The sequence below is a fragment of the Heterodontus francisci genome, chromosome 23 (assembly GCF_036365525.1).
Source record: "Heterodontus francisci isolate sHetFra1 chromosome 23, sHetFra1.hap1, whole genome shotgun sequence".
Classification (NCBI taxonomy): Eukaryota; Metazoa; Chordata; class Chondrichthyes; order Heterodontiformes; family Heterodontidae; genus Heterodontus; species Heterodontus francisci.
This window is the reverse complement of record NC_090393.1, coordinates 16,536,348-16,552,790: the sequence shown is the minus strand read 5'-3', so window position 1 is coordinate 16,552,790 and position 16,443 is coordinate 16,536,348. Positions and strand designations below refer to the sequence as shown.

General features: G+C 43.0%; 1 protein-coding gene across 1 annotated transcript in view; it reads right to left on the bottom strand.

The window, feature by feature from the left end:
- fam222aa (family with sequence similarity 222 member Aa) overlaps positions 1 to 16,072 on the bottom strand; it is a 354,535-nt gene extending 338,463 nt beyond the window's left edge. Inside the window, exon 1 of the mRNA XM_068054765.1 lies at positions 16,000 to 16,072. The gene's annotated coding sequence lies outside the window, so the exon portion shown is untranslated. The remainder of the gene's footprint in view (positions 1 to 15,999) is intronic.
- Positions 16,073 to 16,443: the final 371 nt, after the last annotated feature.

Genomic DNA, 16,443 nt, shown 5'->3' with positions numbered 1-16,443 from the left:
TCCCAGGACAGCTTTGTTATTTAATCCCCCTCTGCCCTATCAAGCACCTTCCCCTTTGTTCTCTTCCCCCACTCCCCTCCCCTTCACTTGCTTAAAATCGAATTCTTTTTTAACCTTTGCCAGTTCTGATGAAAGGTCACAGACCTGAAACATTAACTTTGCTTCTCTCTCCACAGATGCTGCCAGACCTGCTGAGTATTTCCAGCACTTTTTGTTTTGTTTCAGATTTCCCGTATCTGAAGTATTTTGCTTTTATTGTCCTGTTCTAGTTTGCTGTTTCATGAGCCATGCTCGAAAGTGTATGTGTGGATACTAAGTGTGACCCTCTCCATGGTCAAAAAATCTGCTGACACAAAGATTGACCATGGTAATGAGATATCAAAGGAATATTAGTGAGCTGGCAGCTATCATGAAAATGGAGGAGTGGGACTGATTTGGGACCAAAAATGGGATTTACGCATACAGGCAGAGGGCATGGCTGAGGTACTAAATGAGAACTTTACATCTATCTTTACCGAGGAAGAAGATGCTGCCAAAGTCATAGTGAAAGAGAAGGGAGTTGAGACACTGAATGGGGCTAAAATTTGATAGAGTGGGTTTTAGAAAATACTTAAAAGTTGATCAGTCACCAGGTTAGGATGAGATGCATCCGAGTCTACTGAGGGAATTAAGGGTGGAAATTGTTGAAGCACTGGCAATAATCTTCCAATCCTCATTAAATACAGGAGTGGTGCCAGAGGACTGGAAAATTGTAAATTGACACCCTTGATCAAAAAGGGGTCCAAGGGTAAGCCCAGCAACTACAGGCCAGTCAGTTTAACATAGATGATAGCAAAGCTTTTAGAAAGCGATAAAATTGGGACAAAATTAACAGTCACTTGGACAAATGTGGATTAATTAAGCAAAGCCAGCACAGATTTGTTAAAGGAAAATCATATTTAGCTAACTTGATTGAGTTTTTGATGAGTAACAGAGAAGGTTGATGAGAGTAATGAGGTTGATGTAGTGTATATAGACTTCCAAAAGGTGTTTGACAAAGTGCCGCATAACAGGCTTGTCAGCACAGTTGAAGACCATGGAATAAAATGGACAGTGGCAGCATGGATACAAAGTTGACTGAGTGACAGGCAACGGAGAGTAGTGGTGAACGGCTGTTTATCATACTGGCAGCAAGTATACAATGGGGTACTAGGACCAGTGCTTTTCTTGATCTACATTAATGACCTAGACTTGGGAGTGCAGGGCACAATTTCATAATTTGAGGATGACACAAAACTTGGAAGTATAGTGAACCGTGAGGAGGATAGTGATAGACTTCGAGAGGACATAGACAGACAGGTGGAATGGGCAGATACCTGGCAGATGAAAGTTAATGCAGAGAAGTATGAAGTGATACATTTTGGTAGGAAGAACGAGGAGAGGCGATATCAAATAAAGGATACAACTCTAAAAGGGATGCAGGAATAGAGGGACCTGGGGGTTTATGTACACAAATCATTGAAGGTGATAGGGTTGGTTGAGAAAGTGGTTAATAAGGTATATGGGATCCTGGGCTTTATAAATAGATGCTTGGAGTACAAAAGCAAGGAAGTTATGGTGAACCTTCATAAACACTGTTTCGGCTTCACCTGGAGTATTGTGTCTAATCTGGACACCACACTTCAGGAAGGATGTGAAGGCATTAGAGAGGGTGCAGAAAAGATTTACAAGAATGGTTCCAGGGCTGAGTGACTTCAGTTATGTGGATAGACTGGCAAAGCTCTGATTGTTCTCCTTAGAGAATAGAAGGTTGAGAGAAGATTTGATAGAGGTGTGCAAAATCATGAGGGATCTGAACAGAGTAGATAGGGAGAAACTGTTTCCATTGGCAGAAGGGTCAAGAACCAGAGGTCACCAATTTCAGGCAATTGGCAAAACAAGCAACGGTGACATGAAAACTTCTTTACGCAGTGAGTGGTTAGGATCTGGAAGGAACTGCCTCAGAGTGTGGTGAAGGCAGATTCCATCATGGCTTTCAAAAGGGAATTGGATAATTATCTGGAGAAAATATTTGCAGGACAATGGGGAAAGGGTGGGGGAGTGGGACTAGCTAAATTGCTGTTGCAGACAGCAAGCACAGAGATGAAGGGACAAATTCTATGTGTCATTAGCTTCAGTAAAAGTACCTTCAAGAAAGTAGAAAAAAAACTCATGAGAGCAAAAATGGAAAGGTATTCAACACTAACTTCAGAGACTGTATCCTATACAGAGAGTACTGCAGGTAAAAGCAGTCATTCTGGTAGTGCCACAGTTAATTTCAAACATGTTGTCGCAGGTTGGATTTCTGCATGACCCTATAAAGGACATGGTTCTGATCCCTTGGCAAAGTTGCTCTTGGTCAATAAATGTTGGCTATAGAACAGGACAAAAAACTGGCATTGAGGTTTACAGCTTCAGCTTTCTTCACAGTCTCATTACTGGCTGAAAAATGTTGAGGATATAATCGCTATCCAATTAGGGAGTCACATAATTAAATATGCTAATATAACCCAATTCACATGGGTCAATTAGAAAATAAATGGACTTTTTTCAGTGACTCTAAAACTATAATGCTGCCATGCATATCAACTTTATCCTTTCATGGATAATCTATTAATGAACAAACCTAATTAGATCTGATTCGCGCATGCAAATTAAGTTAACCATAAGCATGGAACTCCTACATCTCAAAATCAGTACCTGCTTTTCTACAGGTGTCAGTAGAATGATAGTGTCACCAGTTTTGAAGGATGGATCTCACACAGCTGGTTCAGCCAGAGGCTTCTTTAGCCTCCTTGTCTCGAGAGACAATGGGTAAGCGCATGGAGGTGGTCAGTGGTTTGTGGAGCAGCGCCTGGAGTGGCTGTAAAGGCCAGTTCTAGAGTGACAGACTCTTCCACAGGCACTGCAGATAAAATTGGTTGGCAGGGCTGTTACACAGTTGGCTCTCTCCTTGCACTTCTGTCTTTTTTCCTGCCAACTGCTAAGTCTCTTCGACTTGCCACTCATTAGCTCCGCCTTTATGGCTGTCTGCCAGCTCTGGCGATCACTGGCAACTGACTCCCACGACTTGTGGTCAATGTCACAGGACTTCATGTCACGTTTGCAGCCGTCTTTAAAGCGGTGACATGGACGGCCGGTGGGTCTGATACCAGTGTCGAGCTAACTGTACAATGCGTCCTTGCGGATCCTGCCATCTTCTATACAGCTCACATGGCCAAGTCATCTCAAGCGCCGCTGGCTCAGTAGGGTGTATATGCTGGGGATGTTGGCCGCCTCGAGGACTTCTGCGTTGGAGATACGGTCCTGCCACCTGATGCCAAGGATTCTCCGGAGGCAGCGAAGATGGAATGAGTTGAGACGTCGTTCTTGGACGTCCTGGCCTCGCCAGAGTTCAGCCAGAGTAAGCCTGACAAATTCACTGAATCTGAGCACTGGCAAGCCTGGCTGGCAAACATCATAAATGCTACCTTTTTTGTAACTTTTGTAAAGTGAAAAAGATCAGTCGTACCTGTTTTGTGTTATCAGCCTAACAATGTATTGGGCTAGAATTGGATGAAAAAAAAAGCATGTGAACAATGCATGCTGTTATTAATGCAAAACTGTTCCAGCAACTTTTTGGGAGGAACAAACACCCTCTACTGTTAGCTTTGGGAAGTCTCCCCCTTAACCTCCACGTGAGTTTCATTAAATTGCATTCACACATTAATTGCCCATTGAACTGACCACAGAAAGCTAAGTCCAGCAATTAATAATGTGTAATCTTTTAATTACATAATTGTCGATGACTGCCAATCAACCTCTCTAGCCCAGAAAGTGAATAGTTAAAAGTGTGGAGTCTCAGTTCTTCGGGTGGTGAATTTTGTTTCATTTTCTTTCTCTCTTAATCCAATCATCCTTTTTCTTTATGTGATTTGACATTGAATTCACCCTCCCCTTCAGTTCTTCCTCTGTTAATTTCTCAATTAAATCTCATTGGTTAAGGAGATACACTGTTGTCCCAACATTCACCAAGGTCCCAGATGCCCTGTTGCCCTTGCCGAGCAGTTGTCAGCTTGCGCTTCCAGCAATTTACAGGGCAAAAAAAATTTGAGTGCAAGAAAAAGTCTAACCCTGTTCCACCAAATGCAGGCCCAATATTTATCATGTTAATGTCAAATTGGCTTACATTCGGATAACTTTCACCTGTACAGTAAAAGCTGTGGATTCAAGATTCACTTCAGGATTAGAAAACATAATCTAGGCTGACACTCCAGAGAGATCATGAGATGTTAAACTGGGACTCGGCTGTCTGTTTCAGGTGAATGTTAAAGAACCCATTGCACTATTCTCTCCTCTTGACCAACATTCCTTCCTCCCTCAGCCATTAGCATCAAAGTAAATTAACTAGATATTTGTCTAATTGCTTTTTGTGGAACCTTACTGTGCACAAAATAGCTGTCACATTTACCTGCATAACCATAGGCAACTGAATGACTTCAAAGTAATTAATTGTACATGAAACGTTGTGAAATGTTTGAAACATAAAATACAAAGTCATATAAATCTGGTCTTTCATTATCATATCTTTGAAATATATTTTTTAATTTTCTCCAATTCCCAGCCTCCTGTCCTGAAGTTAGCAATCATATTTTTACATATTTAAATTATATTAAAATATATTTTAAATACTTTAAAATATTTTTGTCTAAACAGCGATTCGTTTGAGCCAACCAGGTATGTAACATGCATGGAAATCTATCACTATGTTTGAGTTTCCAAACCAAATCAGTGAGAAAGCTACACAAGTAGAAAGTTTCCAATTGTCCATGGAGTTCACATTCCCTACCCCCTATACAGGTGTATACCACTTATAATCTATATAATAATCTATTGAATTGTTGGCAGCAGTTGTACCTGGGATCCCTCAAATGGACTTGAGCTTGACTAGCCAAAACCAGGTAGCTAATCAGCAAAAAGTACTCCTCTCCACTGCCTGTCCAATTAGGACATCTCTGCCCATTAGATACGGTTTTAAGGGTTAACTGGAGCTGACTGGAAAGAATCTGAGCTTTCAATGATGGTTCTACCCCTTCATGTCTCGTTAATGAGTCAAACAAGGCTAGTGAATGATCAATTATGTCCTGGTGTACTGTAGGCCTATCTGATTCAGATATCGTATTACCCAAATCCGACAAGGAGGACAGACTTAGTTCCTTCCATTGCAAGGCATGCCATCTTGAAACTTACTTTACTACAATGATCCTGCTTAACCAACCCTGGGCCATACACAAGGATAGTCATTAGTTGGTGATTAAATTACTAACAGTTGCAAATTTGATCCCTCAGTAAGCAGAGAGCAGGGACCAGGAACACAATTACAATGGCATGGTGATAGCACAACTCAAGATAAAGTGTCTGAGGGTTTGCCATTATCCTCCTGATCAGAATGTGGATATACCTCATCAAAAGTTGGTTCCATCATTGGAGGTTCAGAGCTTGAGTAGCAACTGATTTGTCTTTGAGTCACAAAATATTCACAGATATGAATATGTGTTCCCATACCAGGTAGTAGTATCTTCCAGCAGCTGTTAGTGCAAACTTCAAATTTCCTAGTTGGCTATTTGACAGACAATTGTCTTCAGCGTGATGAAAGGACTTATCTGGGATAGTATGTAATGATACACCAGTGACCTTGATGTTCTAGTTACCCAAGATCTAAGCTGAAAACCAGGTTTACTGATCATTCATTTGCTTTATACAGGTCCTTAAATTAAGGGTATTTAGCATAAGAAATGTGCCTGCTAGAAGACTGACAACCCCTCCAAGGTGCTAAGCAACAGGTAGGCCAGAGTACTCCCTCCTTGCAACTGTTTATACAGTGATAGAATCATAGAAATTGATAGAATCATAGTGATTGCTGATGACCTCAGGGGAATCTGGCTTGGAACAGTAATTGAACCTGGCACTGCGAAGGGAGCTGGATTAACATTTGTGGTTGAAATTGAAGCAGCCTGGATTAATGAGTACTGATGTTATTTCAGCACCCTGCACTGTTGCACTCAGCAGTGGCTCCAACAAACCAGTTTCCCTGATAGTTTCATCATGGTTTAAATGATTTTCTTTAAATCAATAAATAAAGAAACACAGGAATGTTGATATGAAGCTAGATATTACACTTGGCAGTATTAGCAGATTAATTCTTTATACATTTGCAGAATATTCTTTTATCTGCTATTTTAAATGCACTAATTAACATGTTTGTCTGCTATTCTAGCAGATATTAACCAGAGGAATATAATATGAGGGCATTAAATGTGCCCATTGATATTGTAACAGTAATTCCTAAGCTATAAATGTTTGAAATCTCTTTTAGAATGCGGTTTCAGTGATGAGATATTTGTATATTGAGTGTGCTATCAGCCGAAGATGTGTGCTACTTCCACCTCCATCAGCACACTAACAATGTAAAGAAGACAAATTCTGATGAAATGAGGTCTGATGAAAGGTCACAGACCTGAAACGTTAACTCTGCTTCTCTCTCCACAGATACTGCCAGACCTGCTGAGTATTTCCAGCATTTCATCTTTTTATTAAAGCAGACAAATGTCAAGCCTCCAATGGCATTCAGGACCAAACTTTTCCTGAGATCTAAGATCAGTCATTAATGCTACAGAAAAAAACTATCTCCTTCTTATTGGCCTGATGATGACTAACAACATGCTGACAAAATCGGAGTAGTGCTTGGATGTAACAGATGTCTGCTTCAGTGCCACTCTTAGTACCTTTTGCACTAATATAAAAATACCTTGCTCCTTACCAAAGCCTCCCTGCCTAGCTATATTTTCCACCTGCCCTGCCCAAACTGCCGCAGTGGTGTTGTGGCCCTTATCACCAAGTCGTGCGTTGGTTTTCCCCTTATTCCTCTAGCTCCTTCGAGCATCCCACCATATTCCACTCTTCTCACCCCGCTAAAATCCTTGTTGTTTGCCACCATACCCAAGTGCCACTCCAAGTTTCTTACCGAGACATCCTCCCTCAGCCTCTGCACAGAGTGATTCCTCATCTTTGTGATTTCAACCTCACCTGCTTATGTTCACAGCCACCCCCTGAACCTTGCCATTTCCAGTGGCATAGCTAATCCCACACTCTCCGTCAATAACAGTCATTTCTTTGCATCTCTCGCCATCAATACCCCTAACCCCATCCAACTGCACTTCCTTCTGTGTATTTGTCTGGGAAAAAAATCCTCTTGCCCCTGGTCACTTACAACTGCACTTTCAATTTCCTATCTGCCTGGTCTTTGGCCCTTCACTCTCCCATCCTGGCCATTGCCCCTGAGATGTCTTACACGTCACTTCTTCACATGTAGCTGGTGTATTATTATATGACCTCCCATCTTTCACCCTCCAGAAACTTGAGCCCATCCAAAACTCTGCTGCCCGTATCCTAACTTTCAACATCCTGTTCATCCCTATGCTTGCTGTCATTGCCTTCCAGTCCACCAAGACCTTGACTTTAAATTTCTCATCCTTGTGTTCAAACCCTTCCATGGCCTCACTCCAACCTATCTCTGTGACCTCCAAAAATTCTACATTCCTCAAATTCTGGCCTCTTGTGGACCTCCAAATGTCTTCGCCCAGCAATGGCAGCTATGCCTTCAGTAGTCTAGTCCCTAAGAACTGGAATTTCCTCACTAAACCTCTCCACTTCTCTCTCTTAAGACACTCCTTAAAACTTGCTCCACTTCTCTCTCATAAGACACTCCGTTAAACTTGCCTCTGACCAAGCTTTTGGGTACCAATCCTAATGTTTCCTTCTTTGGCTTGGTGTCAGTTTTTAAGAATTCATTCATGGGAGGTGGGCGGTGCTGACTAGGACAGTATTTATTGCCCATCCCTACTTGCCCTTGAGAAGGTGGTGGTGAGCCACCTTGTTGAACTGCTGCAGTCCATATGGGGTAGGTACACCCACAGTGCTGTTAGGAAGGGAGTTCTATGATTTTGACCCAGCAACAGTGAAGGAACAGGGATATAGTTCCAAGTCAAGTTGACTGATTACACTCCTGTGAAGAGCCTTGGGGTGGTTTACTACTTATTTTGCTTTCGGTTTAGTTATTCATCTCCAGATCTGGCTGGATCACATAAAGTGCAATATGGTTTCACACCTGCTAAAACCACCAGTATTCCAAGATAATTCCAGAGTGTAAAGATAACCCTTGGCTTCTTCGTTACCACCATCTCCTTAAATGCTTCTCCCCTGCTCTCTCTACTCTTACCTCCAAAAATTGCGAGGAACTTATGCACTTAAACCAATGGAACAGTACCGATTATTTGCTAGGCTAGAATGTTTAACATCCGTAGCACTTAAAGCAGCCAGAAGCACTGCACAAAGAACAGCCAGGCGCTGCGCAAATGACTACTGGCAACACCTATGCAGTCATATTCAGCTGGCCTCAGACACCGGAAACATCAGAGGAATGTATGATGGCTTTAAAAGAGCTTTTGGGCCAACCATCAAGAAGATCGCCCCCCTCAAGTCTAAATCAGGGGACATAATCACTGACCAATGCAAGCAAATGGACCACTGGGTTGAGCACTACCTAGAACTGTACTCCAGGGAGAATGTTGTCACTGAGACTGCCCTCAATGCAGCCCAGCCTCTACCAGTCATGGATGAGCTGGACGTACAGCCAACAAAATCGGAACTCAGTGATGCCATTGATTCTCTAGCCAGCGGAAAAGCTCCTGGGAAGGACAGCATTACCCCTGAAATAATCAAGAGTGCCAAGCCTGCTATACTGTCAGCACTACATGACCTGCTTTGCCTGTGCTGGGACGAGGGAGCAGTACCTCAGGACATGCACGATGCCAATATCATCACCCTCTATAAAAACAAAGGTGACCGCGGTGACTGCAACAACTCCCGTGGAATCTCCCTACTCAGCATAGTGGGGAAAGTCTTTGCTCGAGTCGCTTTAAACAGGCTCCAGAAGTTCGCCGAGCGCGTCTACCCTGAGGCACAGTGTGGCTTTCGAGCAGAGAGATCGACCATTGACATGCTGTTCTCCCTTCGTCAGATACAGGAGAAATGCCGCGAACAACAGATGCCCCTCTACACTGCTTTCATTGATCTCATCAAAGCCTTTGACCTCGTCAGCAGATGTGGTCTCTTCAGACTACTAGAAAAGATTGGATGCCCACCAAAGCTACTAAGTATCATCACCTCATTCCATGACAATATGAAAGGCACAATTCAGCATAGCGGCACCTCATCAGACCCCTTTCCTATCCTGAGTGGCGTGAAACAGGGCTGCATTCTCGCACCCACACTTTTTGCGATTTCTTTCTCCCTACTGCTCTCACGTGCATTCAAGTCCTCTGAAGAAGGAATTTTCCTCCACACAAGATCAGGGGGCAGGTTGTTCAACCTTGCCCGTCTAAGAGCGAAGTCCAAAGTACGGAAAGTCCTCATCAGGGAACTCCTCTTTGCTGACGATGCTGCTTTAACATCTCACACTGAAGAATGCCTGCAGAGTCTCATCGACAGGTTTGCGGCTGCCTGCAATGAATTTGGCCTAACCATCAGCCTCAAGAAAATGAACATCATGGGACAGGACGTCAGAAATGCTCCATCCATCAATATTGGCGACCACGCTCTGGAAGTGGTTCAAGAGTTCACCTACCTAGGCTCAACTATCACCAGTAACCTGTCTCTTGATGCATAAATCAACAAGCGCATGGGAAAGGCTTCCACTGCTATGTCCAGACTGGCCAAGAGAGTGTGGGAAAATAGCGCATTGACACAGAACACAAAAGTCCGAGTGTATCAAGCCTGTGTCCTCAGTACCTTGCTCTATGGCAGCGAGGCCTGGACAACGTATGTCAGCCAAGAGCGACGTCTCAATTCATTCCATTTTCGCTGCCTCCGGAGAATACTTGGCATCAGGTGGCAGGACCATATCTCCAACACAGAAGTCCTCGAGACAGCCAACATCTTCAGCTTATACACACTACTGAGTCAGCGGCGCTTGAGATGGCTTGGCCATGTGAGCCGCATGAAAGATGGCAGGATCCCCAAAGACACATTGTACAGCGAGCTCGCCACTGGTATCAGACCCACCGGCCGTCCATGTTTCCGCTTTAAAGACGTCTGCAAACGCGACATGAAGTCCTGTGACATTGATCACAAGTCGTGGGAGTCAGTTGCCAGCGTTCGCCAGAGCTGGCGGGCAGCCATAAAGGCGGGGCTAAAGTGTTGCGAGTCGAAGAGACTTAGCAGTTGGCAGGAAAAAAGACAGAAGCGCAAGGGGAGAGCCAACTGTGTAACAGCCCCGACAAACAAATTTTTCTGCAGCACCTGTGGAAGAGCCTGTCACTCTAGAATTGGCCTTTATAGCCACTCCAGGCGCTGCTCCACAAACCACTGACCACCTCCAGGCGCTTACCCATTGTCTCTCGAGATAAGGAGGCCAAAGAAAGAAGAAAGGAAAGAATGTTTGGATATGGTATTTGTATATTGATGTTTCCTACATTGAAATAGAATGGTGATTACACTTCAAAAGTACTTCATTGGCTGTAAAACACTTGAGATGTCTAGTGGTCATGAAAGGTGTTATATAAATGCAAGTCTTTCTTTTTTCTCTCATGAGCACCTAATGCAAATCTCCTGCTTTTATTTTTGCAGCAACAAAGTCATAGAGTTATGCAGCACAGAAACAGGCCCTTTGGCTCACCGTGTCCGTGCCGGCCATCAAGCCTATCCATTCTAATCCCATTTTCCAGCACTTGGCCCGTAGCCTTGTATGCTATGGCATTTCAAGTGCTCATCTAAATACTTCTTAAATGTTGTGAGGGTTCCTGCCTCTACCACCTCTTCAGGCAGTGTGTTCCAGATTCCAACCACCCTCTGGGTGAAAACGTTTTTCCTAAAATCCCCTCTAAACCTCCTGCCCCTTACCTTAAATCTATGCCCCCTGGTTACTGACACCTCCGCTAAGGTGGTACAGTACTCCAGCTGTGGCCTAACTAGTGTTTTATACAGCTCCATCATAACCTCCCTGCTCTTATGTTCTATGCCTTGGCTAATAAAGGCAAGTATCCCATATACCTTCCTAATCACCTTATCTACCTGTGCTGCTGCCTTCAATGATCTATGGACAAGTACACCAAGGTCCCTCTGACCCTCTGTACTTCCTAGGGTCCTACCATCCATTGTATATTCCCTTGACTTGTCAGTCCTCCCAAAATGCATCACCTCACACTTTTCAGGATTAAATTCCATTTGCCACTGCTCTGCCCATCTTGCCAGCCCATCTCTATCATCCTGTAATCAAAGGCTTTCCTCCTCACTATTTACGACACCACCAATTTTCGTGTCATCTGCCACCTAACTGATGATACCTCCTATATTCTCGTCAAAATCATTAATCTACACTATAAACAGCAAGGGTCCCAGCACCGATCCCTGCGGTACACCACTGGTCACAGGCTTCCAATCGCAAAAACAACACTTGACCATCATCCTCTGCTTCCTGCCACTAAGCCAATTTTGGATCCAAATTGCCAAATTGCCCTGGATCACATGGGCTCTTACCCTCTTGACCAATCTCCCACGTGGGACCTTATCAAAAACCTTACTGAAGTCCATGTAGACTACATCAATCCTTGATTAATCCCTGCCTCACCAAGTGGTGATTAATCCTGTCCCTCAGACTTTTTTCCAATATTTTCCCAACCACTGATGTTAGACTCACTGGCCTGTAATTACCTGGTTTATCCCTACTACCCTCCTTGAATAGTGGTACCACATTTGCTGTCCTCCAGTCCTCTGGCATCTCTGCTGTGGCCAGAGAGGATTTGAAAATTTGTTTCAAAGCACTCATTATAATTGCCAAAACTGAAAGTGCCTGCTGCACAGGAATAGTAAACAATGTGCATAGGTGGAATGTAGTCTTGAAGCATTTTGAGGCAGAATTTTGACTGACACCTTTTGAAGCAGAGAGAAGTTTCACTTCCCAATGACCTAGCTAGTCAGCTCTTTGTATAAATCAAGAGTGGAAATGAGATATTTTCTGCACATTCATATGAAATTCTGTAACCGCTTTCCAAAGACTTCAGGCAATTTAAATTTCTGGTTTAATTTCTTTCAGTTGCAGTAACTGAGCTAATGTGAGATAGCTGTAAAGTCTGTCCAATCTATGAGAAGGATAGTCAGGTAGCAGCAGTGATGTAACAGATTCAGATCAGAACCTGCTGAAATACAGTATTGACTTAGCAGGGCCCTCTTACAAAACCAGGATCAAAATTATCTAGCTGTGAGTGCTGATAATGAGGTTAATGTAACATAGGTAGCCGAGCCTCCAGATCCGCCTGTGAAACTGTAACCCCTGCCTGCACTTCAAAACCACAAAGTTTAGTATTCATGGTTCATTGTGATATGAAGTCAAGACAACATTGAAGGGATACTGTAGACTGCACTTCTGAATTTGAATAAGGATGACTTGCTAGTAGAGCAAAGCAGTGTGTAAAGTTTCTCCCTACCTCTGTAAATAGCTTCTGGTTTCATTGGAAAATGTATAGAGCTGGCTTAGTTCTATCTTGCCTGAAAGACATGCACCCAATCAGACATCACAGAAACACCCTAAGTACTTCAAATACTAAGAATTATTTTGAAGTAGAATGACTATTGTTTCATAAACAAACATAATTGTCAATTTGCACATAGCAATCAGCATTTGTCATGCTGGTTGAGGAAGGAATGTTGGCCAAGACACCAGGAGAACTCCTGTTCTGCCTCCAGTCGTATAGAGATGTCCAACATTTTGAAGTTGGGTGCCAGATACACAGAGCACAACCATTAAGTGGGTTGCATATGATTTCGCAATAATGTGAGGCCTTCCACGCAAAAAGAGGGACCACCAAAAGTGTGCCCCCCATGCACACAAAGCAAGATTTCCACATTCTCTCTTTTAAAGTTCCCAGGTCTGGAGAATTGAAAAAGGCTGCTCCCTGATTGGTGCCTTTTACAGTCATCCAGATGCAGGAACTTTAAAGAACTGAAAATGGGTCTACAGATAAATGCAAAGACGCCAGGAACTGGCTGGATCAAAAGATGTCACAAGCTGCATCTGGTCTAGAGTTCTTTAATGCCGATCTGAACTACAGGTAGATGAGGTCTCAATTTAATGTCTTCTCCGAAGCCATCCTTTAGTTCTACACTGAAGTGTGGGTCTAGTTTCTTCGGTCAAGTTGTGGAGTAGGACTTGAACCCACAATTTTCTGACTCCAGTGCAAGAATGTTATGCAAGGACTTTTTGTTTCCACTATTCTATTTTCTTCCCTATTCCCTGAAGGTACTGGCTCTTACTGGATATGGTTGCAAAGAAGCTAGACATCCCTTGTTCCTCTCCCACATGTGAGACCAGACAGGATATTCAACAGTGGTGAGCACCAAACACAAGCTCAATTTCATTCCCATCCAACAGCTACACATGCATACTTTCTAGAAGCTGCTTCTAGATAATGATCAGGAGCTGAATTTTTGTTTTCCTTAGCCCAGACTTTCAAGGTCTATTGTAGCATCCTTGTCACTCAACAAAGATCAGCTAACTGAGCACAGACCTTCAACTGGATCTCCTGCATGTGGCTTTGTTGTACACCAGGCAGTGCTTTTATCTGCTGGGCTTAGGGATCAAACTTTTGTTAAGAAGCCTTCTGTATCTTTGTTCCATTTTGATTAGTTTGCTTTTTTGGCCTATCTTGTTTGATTTGAACAGATTTAAGTGAGTGCAGAAAATGCTGACCCTCAAGTGGTGCCTAAATGTGATGTCCACTGGGTTATGTGTTGTCATTTTATGGTCATTAATACAAATTCAGAGTATAAAAAATAACCTTTAACAGAGCCAAAGGGGAAAAATCACTTGCTTAATGAGATTACAGGTATAGTCTATACAAGTCAATAAAAAAGGATATTGCAGCTTTCACTGTTGTTTTCCAGGGCAACCTGCCTTTTTTCAGCACGTTAAATGCACCAATTGTGCAAAGTGCTGGCACAACATAAGCAGAGAACACAAAAAAATCAATAGCAGCATAGGCTCAGAGAAAAGAATAATATTGATCTGTCTGTCATCAATATTTTGGATCGCTCCATCAACCTTTCATAAACCTGCTATATCATCAGAGACTGGACAGCAGAAATTAACTTGAAAGGGCCAAGGGTCTGGATGACCCACACAGTCTGAGGAATTAGAAGGGAAAGGGTTGTGATGAACTACTTCCATAAATCTAATAAATTCATAAGTATCATGAGGTACTAAATTATATGGTGGTCTTTAAAATAAAATGTCTTGGTCTAACAATTTTGCATTGGAGTCAGAAAATTGTGGGTTCAAGTCCCACTCCATGACTTGACTAAAGAAACTAGGAATATTTACAATTCAGTCGTTTGTGACCAGGTTTCACTCCTATTTCCCACATTAGTTGGCCCAATTAGTGGCAGACTGTGGATATGTTTGTGCACTGGTTATCTCCATACTCAGAAACTGGCTTGAAACTTTTCAGACTAATTTCACTCAGGGCCCTTAGCCTATCACAAGGGAGCAAAGATATTTCCCATCAGTCTGGACTGGATTCAAACCCAGATCCTAGAGGTAATTGGACAGTGTTTTAACAAGGGGTGGAAAATTCCATTTGCCAAGCTCCAATGAACTTTAATTGAGCTGCAAAACATAGAAACATTCTAATTGCAAGTAACACCAAATTACCTCTCTCACACTCCAGAGTTTCAACATGAAGGAAATGTTAGAAGTGGGAGTTGTGATCAAAACATGTGATAAAGATTGTAAACATGTGAGAAAGGTTTTAAACACAGAGATCTGGTTCCTTTTGAGTGTGATATACATCAAAATGAGTGTCACTGTAGATCAAGACTTGCAGGTCTGTTTCATTTCTATTTTGTGCCTGCACCTGACACATCTGTTGGAGCACTTCCTCGTGCCTTATGGGAAAATGGCGCACTGACACGGAACACAAAAGTCCGAGTGTATCAGGCCTGTGTCCTCAGTACCTTGCTCTACGGCAGCGAGGCCTGGACAACGTATGCCAGCCAAGAGCGACGTCTCAATTCATTCCATCTTCGCTGCCTTCGGAGAATACTTGGCATCAGGTGGCAGGACTATATCTCCAACACAGAAGTCCTTGAAGCGGCCAACACCCCCAGCTTATACACACTACTGAGTCAGCGGCGCTTGAGATGGCTTGGCCATGTGAGCCGCATGGAAGATGGCAGGATCCCCAAAGACACATTGTACAGCGAGCTCGCCACTGGTATCAGACCCACCGGCCGTCCATGTCTCCGTTATAAAGACGTCTGCAAACGTGACATGAAATCGTGTGACATTGATCACAAGTCGTGGGAGTCAGTTGCCAGCATTCGCCAGAGCTGGCGGGCAGCCATAAAGACAGGGCTAAATTGTGGCGAGTCGAAGAGACTTAGTAGTTGGCAGGAAAAAAGACAGAGGCGCAAGGGGAGAGCCAACTGTGCAACAGCCCCAACAAACAAATTTCTCTGCAGCACCTGTGGAAGAGCCTGTCACTCCAGAATTGGCCTTTATAGCCACTCCAGGCACTGCTTCACAAACCACTGACCACCTCCAGGCGCCTATCCATTGTCTCTCGAGATAAGGAGGCCCAAAAGAAAGATCCATTTAAAAGAAGCATTTTCCTCCTCTAGGAATGATTTCTTCCATAAGTACAAATAACCCTTTTTGCTGAGTGAAAAGTAATAATTTTTAAAAAACTAAACTTTGTATTTTCTAACAATTTCCCAGTGTTTCACCACACTGTTGTACCCATCATCCCCACTTTTCAATATCATTATCACGGTTACTCCTTTCACTCCTTGAAATAATTACAACAGATTTCACTTATCAGTACAGCAAAACCTTGCTGAATGTAACATTTGCTATCTGCCTGAGAATCTGAGTAATTTATAAACACCAACCTTTGTGGCGTGCTCTTGTGTCTTCTACTATGTGGTAGAGCACCTTTGGCGTAAGGGTTGTACTCTATCTTCATCTTCTTCATCTATGGATAAGGTGAAAATGCCATGTTAAAATCCTTTCCTCTCCATTTACGATTTCACTCCCACAGAACATATGAACCCGCAGAATTTCACAGTATGGTACATCTCAACACAAGCACCAAGATGCGCCTACTCCAGAACTCCGCTGCCGATCCTGCCAGAGTTTGGAGAGTCAGGGACAGGTTTCATGATTTAAATGTCTTCAGGTGTCACATCTTGAGATTTTTGATTTTTTTTTATGTAAAAGAATTGGGAATAAGTTATGTTTAAGTGATGTGATTTAAAACAAAGTGAATTCACACAGGTTTAAAAAAAAACATTGTGTGTGAGCATGGGTGATGCAAAGTTAGATGTGCCAGTTAG